The sequence below is a fragment of the Cupressus sempervirens genome, chromosome 7 (genome assembly GCF_028749045.1).
Source record: "Cupressus sempervirens isolate cs-2001-9-10 chromosome 7, ASM2874904v1, whole genome shotgun sequence".
In the NCBI taxonomy this organism is placed as follows: Eukaryota; Viridiplantae; Streptophyta; class Pinopsida; order Cupressales; family Cupressaceae; genus Cupressus; species Cupressus sempervirens.
This window is the reverse complement of record NC_143124.1, coordinates 795000550-795009697: the sequence shown is the minus strand read 5'-3', so window position 1 is coordinate 795009697 and position 9148 is coordinate 795000550.

Genomic DNA, 9148 nt, shown 5'->3' with positions numbered 1-9148 from the left:
TAGATTTATTGTTTATTGTTTGATTTTTTTTTTTTTTTTTTTTTTTTCGCAATTTTAGCTTTCTTGTATCTTGAACGGCAGGTATGATATATTATTGGACCATTCAGGCAGTTTTTTTTGATGTAAATCAAACCCTCTAACCAAATGGGTTGCGGGGGAACTATCAGAGTAGAATTTCTTGAGAAACTACTTTTGGATGGCTTTCTGTTGGGTTAACAAGGACCTAATGCATGCATGCAGACGGTTATTATTTATGTAAAAAATGGATAGGGGATGTTTTTGAATTAAAAAGTAGTTAAAACAAGGGGGCCGGTCTTTACAGCAGACAAACTGGCCAACAACCAGTAGATTACCACCAAACAAAATTACCCCCTACTGCTGTCAATCGAAGCAAAAACACCTAAAGGATTATTAAAAAAGTCTTACCAGGCATCTTACTACCATTGCCTGAAACAGTGCCTATTTAAATTGAAAAAGTTTATAAACAAAGACAGACTGCCTTAAAAAAAGACGGATCAGGGGATGTTAAGGTGAAATGATTTTAAAATAGACAATGTTTTTAAAAAGTGAGAATGAAATATAATTAATACACATTGGATAACAATATGATTTGGAATCAAGTAGAAATATAGTGTCATGACTCTACAAGTATGCGTCCTTGTAAAGTTTCATAAAATTCTTGTCCTCTTATGGATGCACTTAGTTGATTTCAATTAAAAGAAAATTGAGAATGAAATTTCACTAGTAAATTGGATTTGAATGATATTGACTTGAATCTTTTTAAGTTTGTGTTTTTCGGATTTAAAATTACTTGGTTAAGGACTTCCAAATTTTGGATTTTGGATAAAATAAATTGTAGACACCAAAAATGGCCTTGCTTGATTAAATGTATATTTTATTTTATCTAATCAATTTTTTTTTGATAGCTAAGAGGCCGAAGCAAAGGTTAGATTTGAACCTAAAACTTTTCATATAGGAGGCTCACAATTTTATCATTTTGTTGTAATTTCTTGCCTTTTATTTAATCAATTGTTAAGCATCATTTTATAATAATTAAATAAATATTTACTTATTAAATTATTTCTCTAGTTAAATAAATTTTATTTATTTATTTAATAATCATGATCCCCCTTTTTAACTAATTAATAAATGTCTAATCAATTGATTTTGTGCTATCTTTTATCCAATCTTAGCCTTTCATCTTGTTCAAGGGGATCATAATTTGAATTTGTTGTCATGTGACAAGTATTCACTTTTCCTCGTTTATGCACGATTCATTGAACTTAGATGCCTATAAAAATTGAACTCACCTCTTAATCTTATTATCCATTCATATAAACTCTTAATATCATTCTCTCACTTCTTAAGCACAACAATTCATCTTTTAACCTTTTAATCCTTGGTCCTTGATTCTCTTGAAGATTTTTGTAAAAGTGACATTTTCTCTAATTTTTTTTTGCCTATTTAGGATACATTTATGCATATGGAGTACTTTTTGAGAACTTCATAGGTTCACTTGGCTATGATTGCATTATTGCTATAACTATTCCATTATGCATGCATTATCAATCAATCACACTTCACTATTTTATGTCATTGTGTATTGCTTAATATTGAGGGCAAATATTATTAGTGACAAGGTATTAAAGGATAGTGGTATAATAATGTTGAGCTTATCATAATTATGGTCACATGAGGAATCATCCATATGGAAGGGCCACGCATTTATTTGATAAGACACTCTTGTATGTGAAGACAATAATTTGGCAATGTAAAGTCTAAGAATATTGTCACATAGTCTCCAATTGGATAATGTTACTTGTTTGATTTGAGATCTAGTGCTAACTTTGGATCTAAATTGAGATTTTTTTGGAAACAAAAGTCTCAAGTTGATTGGATTGAAGAAGGGATAGCAATAATGTTTTTTCATAAATATGTTAAGACCTAAAGAGATGGAAATTCTATTACACCTTTTATCTCCTTGGAGGGAAGGCTATGTTCATCAAACTTGACATGATGAAGGTTTACAACAAAGTCAATTGGAGGATCCTAGAGATAGTTCTCTTGGCTCTTGGTTTTGGGACATATTGGGTTAATTGGATCATGGGTTGTGCTACCTCTATGTAGTGCCTGCCCCTAAGTCGCATTTCTGTCATCCTTGCCAAACTCTTTTAGGCCAATTTATGTTTGATGATTAGTATTATTATTTTAGAGATTATCAAATGTTGTTTTACACTCAGTTTATTATATGATGACATTACTTGGTATTCTATATTTCATGCATGTATGATGATTATACAATGTTTTCAGATATTGATGGTTTATTATTACATGTGCCTTCTTATGGATACTTACCCCATACTGCATGTGTATGGTGTGCGTGTTTGTTTTATTTATGTATGGTGTTTCTGATGTGGTTAAGGAAGGGAGTCGTAGTCACCTGCTAGTCGGGATCTACACAATGCACCACTTCTTGCCATTGTCTATTTAGATTAGAATATTGTGTTTGTATATGCGTGGATTTTATGCAGGTTGTAGGTACCGAGTATCGACTTCCCTGAATTGCCAGGATGAGCGTACCCTATCGCATTGTCTCAATGGTAAGAGAGGGGAGATAAACTCTTAAGTCCAAATCCTAAACCCTTTAGCCAATTGTCCTAATTGATAATTAGGACAAGTATCTGAGTTAAGTACCCTCCGAATGCATCAAAGGATGTAATTTCGTGATTATAACCCTTTTTGTTTTGATTTAGTATGTGTTTTTCTATGTAGGGTTTTCGTATGTTGTTATATGAGTCCTTGCTATGTTTTCTATTAATTAAGTCTAATTAAAAAGATTAATTAATGATTTAATTTAATAGAGAATTAATATGATATCTTTAATATTTAATTAATTGAGAAATTAATTAAATAAAAGAATTAAATTTGGAAATTAAAGTTCAAAGATAAATTTAGAACGGGATAATATTTATTTAATTTAATAATAATATATTTAGAGTTCATTTTTAAATAAATGCTAAATATTATTGTTAATTAAATTAATTAAAAATGTTATCAATTAAGTTTCTAAAATAAATTAAAAGTTGAAAGATATAAAATTCTAGATCGCATGATCTAAGCATGAGTTTAAATATGAGAATTAAATTAAAAGATTAAATAATAGAAATTAATAATGTTATTTTAATTTCATGAAGTGCACATGAGATTAAAGTAATAAATTAATTTAAAATAGAAGTCAAGTAGAATATTAAATAAAGTTATTTAATAAATCAACTTACTGTGCATAAAAGATGAATGCAAAATAAAAGAAAAGATAAGAAAGGTTAATTTGGAGTTAACTCAGTTGTGCAAAGAGTCTTCTCGGGTGAACGCACAATTAGTGCCCCGATTTGAGAAGAAAATTGTTTATCACAACTTTGCGGGTTCATTTTGGGGGACACACGAATTTGGACGGGGATTTTTGGGGAGACTACTTTTGGAAGCGAATTTCAGAAGGCTGATACCAAGAAAGTTTTCCAGAAGAAGGTTATTGAGAGGAGCGAATTCTCTTACAGTTTCTAGAGATTGCATAATAGCATCAGGATCAGGTAGGGTCTTGTGTTATTGATTATCGATTTATTACGCAAATATCCTTTCCTGTCTTCTTCGTGTCTGGAGTTTGTAAATCTGATTTCTCTGTGATGAAAGTTTTAACCTTTCAATATTGTGAATTCATTAATTGTTCATCAATAATTTCTGTATTCATGGAGACTGGAAGAGTTATTAGAACCCTTGTTTTCTAGATTAAGAAATTAAGATTTAAATGAGTAAGGGTTTTGAATGTAAAATTGAAAGTTCTAATTTTATATATATATATATATATATTCCTTCGAAGATATTGTCTTAATAAAAATTAAATATAAAATAAACATTATTTATTATATATATATATATATTGTTTTAATAAAATTAAATAAATCTAATTTAAAATAAAATTCATTTATTTTATACATTTATTAAAAAACGAAATTAGAGATTTTTTTTATAGAAGAAAAAAAAAAAAAAAAAAAAAAAAAAAAAAAAAAAAAATATATATATATATATATATATATATATATATATATATATTTTTGGGGTGGGGCGAGGCCACCACTTCCCTTCCCCACACCCTTCCCCACGCTGCCGCAGCAGGTGGTACTGCTGCGCAGTAGTAACACCTGCGGCCGCAGGTGGACGGCAGGCTGGCGGGCCTTAAAAAATGCCGTTTCTTTTAATAGTAATACGGTTTCTTTTTTTAAAAATCGTTTTAAATATAATTATTTTATTTAATATTATTATTAGTTAATTTAAAATTTATTAAATTTTAAATTATATTCAAATTTTATTATTTATTAATAATTTTATAAATAAATAAATTATTAATAAATATCATATGATTCTTTATGTATCATTAATTAATCTTATTTAGGTTTGACAATATTGAAACTGAAACTTTATTGTTTAAATCAACAATATTTTTTCAAAAACAAATCCAATCTATGAGACTTTGATGTTTTCTATACGTTGTCTATTATTTGTGATTTTTGGGGGTTCGCTTAGCTTTGACCAGTCTTAGGTTGTTACCAGAGGTTCGGGGTTGTGAATATGATGTCATGATGATTTGGTCTCGATCTTTCTTAACCGACCATGGTAATGTGATGAAGTGCTCTATGACATGATTGTATTTACTGTTTGTTATTGCTTTCCAGTTTCCTTGTGTGAAGCTGAGGTGTATGTATTTGAGATACCTAACTTAACCATTTTTGAGTCTCGATCAGTTATACTTGGATTGCTTTTCGGTCGCTTGAGAGGACTGAAGTGTTTGTTATGTTCTTGATGATGTCATGTTTTGACTTGACCATTTTGGAGTCTTCGATCAGTATTGTAATTTACTATTGGGATACTTTCTGGTTGCTCGTTGGAGAAACATTGGATTTTGTGATTTATCATTGATGCCTTCAGTTGCTGATAGAGAACTGTCGTGATCATATGATTATTATTTGATGCTTATCTGTTGCTCATGAAGAACTGATGTAATTTTTGTGGCTTATCTTTTATGATGTTTTTCAGTTGCTTGTATAGGACAGAGGTGGTTTTAATATGATTCTTTGATTTATGATTTCATGAGCCTAGGGTAGGTTATCTATGTGTAGTGTCGGGAAGTGGCTTGCAATGGGGATCGGGGCCCTAAGAGGCTGCCTGGAGTAACCCATTGTAAGTTGTTTTAATAAGTGAAAACATTTACACTAAATGAGGGAAAATGAACCTAACAAGATAATTGTATGTTCTCTCCCATGCCTTGAGTGCTAGTACATACTAGGATGGGGTAGAGAGAACGCTTGGTTACGACCTTGCACTCCATAGTATGCCTCGTCAGTACGAGAGGATACTAGTGGCCGCAGGGATCAGTAGGGACCCGAGATTCCTAAGGGATTGCTCGGGTAACTTCTACATGACTTTTGCGATGACACTTTCCCGCTTGCATATTAGGTTTCCTACGTGTCTTTGTGGTGCCTCTGGGTCTAGATGTCTATCTATGTTTGAGCCTTTGAGTTAGTATACTTTTAGGATTCCCAGACTTAGAGAGTACTTGTGTTTTGTGTTTTGATACCTTGTTGAGACTTGAGACTATCTCCTCAGCGCGGTGGGAGTGGACCATTTAGGTTCCACGCGGTCAGGTGGTAGTGCTTTTACTCTTACCATTGAGATCCGTTCCGTGGTCACCGTGGCTGGAGTTTTCGTGATTGGCATTTACCTTCACTATGTTCTTGGATTATTATGATGGATGGTTAGATTTTATGATAGATGTTTTATCATTATGGATGTATGGATGTATCATGTATGGGGAATAGTTTCATATATTTTTACTGTACTTTGTATCATGGATTTGAGGATGTTGTATCTTTATCTTTACATATGTATATTCTTTTAAGCCTTTCATACCCTGTGACTTGTACAGTGGATGATTGAGCATTCCGAATTAATTTGCCGAGAGGCATTTGAAACAAATGTATATTATGGACATGGGACTTTCTGATTATTCTTTCATATGTATGTGATAGTTGTTAGACTTAGAATTAATTAAATTTAAACGTGACTCAACGTCTTGGGATCTTTAAGAAATGTAACTTGCAATGTATGTTTGTCGATGATTACGTGTTATTGCTTTCGCTACTATGTGTTTGATGTGTATGTTATACATTCTTACTTAAAAAAAAAAAATGTTTAGCAAACTTAGTGAAACTTTAGGTTAATTCTTTTGGATCCCTTGGCGGGGCGTTACACTCTACCTCCTTTTTAATTCTTATCAATGGGGAACTATCAAAATTGTTTGAAGTTTTTGATGGTCTTTGGCAAGGAGATCCTCTTTTTCCTTATCTATTTATTATTATGGTCTAAGGACTAGTTCATTTTATTACTATCATGATAGAAATGGTTTGATTCATGGTTGGATCAAGAGGAAATCTTTGCTTCATTCACATCTTTAGTATTTGGATGATACGCCTTAATGGGCATCTCCAAAACCAACGAGGCAATGAATTTTAGGAAAGATTTGGACATTCACTTGAATTCTTATTTAAATAAAATTGCTCAACTTTTCAAATTTCAAATCGATTCTCTCCCTTTAGTTTATCTTGGGGTTCCTCTAGTTATGAGACTAAAATATAGAGAATTTCAGCAAGGGATTTTGGATAAGCATGAGGAAAACGTTAATTATTGGGTTTAAAGATGATTCTAAATTTGTAAGACGGTAATTATTTTGAATTGTGTTGAATAGGGTTCTCAATCTAACTTTGTTAAAGAATGTGATTCTCTTTCCTATCATTTTTTATGGTTTTCTTCATCTCCTTTTTAATAAGTGGAGCTTGGTTAAGTGGGAATTATTGTGTGATTTAAAATAAGATGTAGGCCTACAACTTATAATTTTTGGTATAATTTGAGGATGAGAATTGAGCCCAAATTCTAACTCATGAGTACCTCCAAGGAGTGAGTAGCCATGATATGCTTAGATACAAGTCTTGAGGAGAGTAGGATATTGGATTTGAGACATTCTTAGAAAGGAGAAAATTGTACCAAGGAGGACACTGTATGGATTTACAATAAGGATTCTCAAGCTCTCCTTTAGTGTGAGTCTTAGAAAGGGCATCACCCTATTTTTTCTCAATTCGACAACCTTCAATCTATTTGTAGCATTATGAATGAAGTTATCTAGAATGAGGTAGAAATATTTAGAATTGTTAGGTGTAGAAGCTATATAGAAGTAACATATTTGTAGGATCCCTAGAATTGGCCTTTGTAGGTCTTTTTTGAGGGCCATCATATTCTTGCTAGGATCTTGGCAAGAATATGTAGCTCCCTTAAGGGAAAATATATTCTTTACTAAGGTTCTAACCGAAAAGGTAATTTTTCTGTTGCAACAGGTTATGCAAACTTGAATAGATAGTTGCATGGACAAGTGTGTGTGCACCCTATGGAAACTAAGTTTATAAGAGTCTTCTCCACCTAATTTTATTTTATTTTCCTATGGCTAGCCACTCGAAGGAAATGTTTCATGCAGAAGAGTCATTGTAAAAGGTGTTTTGATGGTGTCTATATTTGTTTTCTCTACTATAAAAGTGGAGAATGTGATTTTCATATATCTTTAAATGATCACACTCTAGAAAGGTATGGAATTAGATGTGGAAGGCCTAATGCAATATATGCGTTCATGCTACCTCTTCAATTGAATTCTCAGAGAGCATAGATAGACCTACAACTAAATCTTTATTTCACCAAGTTTCTTGGATTATTGCCTCTTTCCTCATTATGTGGAATCATTGGTTGGAATGAAACCACATGATATTTTACGATTCCAAATACTCGGGATTCTAATTATCATGAAAGATTATTAATAAGATTTACAAGACTATCTCAGCAAAGTGCAACCTTTCTAAGATAGCAGATCTAGGTTATTTCGCTGTAATAAGGAATTGGAACGATCGACAATTTGGGTTTTACTGGCTAGAAAAATATCTTGATGAAATAGAGATAAGATTCATTAAGAAAGGAGAAGACTCCCTTCCCCTATTGGGGTCTTGAAGATTCACATGGATGGCCTATTATAATGCTATCCAAGACACATCTAGGCAATTGGTAGCACTAGGAGAGAACACCATAATGGTGTTCTCTCCTTCTCTATTTATGAAGGGAAACAATCTAACATGATAGAGGCTCTTTCTATCTGGTTTTTAATTGAGATAGGTGGTTCCATACATTGGAGAGATTTATTTGTGAGTCTAATTCTCATATTTTGATTAATATGTTGAAATAGAAAAGGTTGGATGATGTTAGTTGGTAGGTAGCCTTAGTGATAAAACAAACTTTGAACTTTTGCAATGTAATGGGCACCAGGAATGCCCAAAAGCTGAATCAACTGCTGAAATTATATTAATTCTAAAAATGCTGCAATCAAGTACAAAGAGATGTATTCCAAAGGCCAATCCCCAAGGGAATGAGGTCTAGAATGTTACAACAGAGAATGAACGTCCTCTGTTGCCAAAAGAAGGGAGTGTGATTCACACATCCAAGCTCTTATCAAATGCAAGTTGTAATCATCTGATCACAATAATCCGATTTGATCAGCAATGAGACTTTCAACCCTATTTATCTTTTTCTTCATCCTTTTGGAAGGAACTAAAACATTAATTAATTGCAAGAGCTAAAAACTTCCTCCTTCCAATAATTAATGCATACCCTAGAAATTCCTCTTTGGCAATAATTAATTAAATCACGAGAGGCTTACGTCCTTCCAATAATTAATACATACCCTAAAAGCTATTAATACAAAGTCACCTTTTAATTTTTAATTGAATGACTTTAATTTTTCTTATCCTCCACTTAGACTTTGGAGAACGTGAAGGCTAAAACATGGGAACATTACATGCAAGTCCTTGGATTATGTTTCCTTTTTTGTCATATTCCTAGAGAGGAACAAGGTGGTCAATTATTAGTGAAGTGGACTTCAAAAATCTTGGAAGGTTGGGCGTTGGGAAGGGTTCTCTCCAAATTAGGTTGGGACTATGGAGAGGCTTATTTTGGAGGACAAAAATATGTAGATATGTTTTTGGGTTGTTCCTTGTAGGTCTTCATG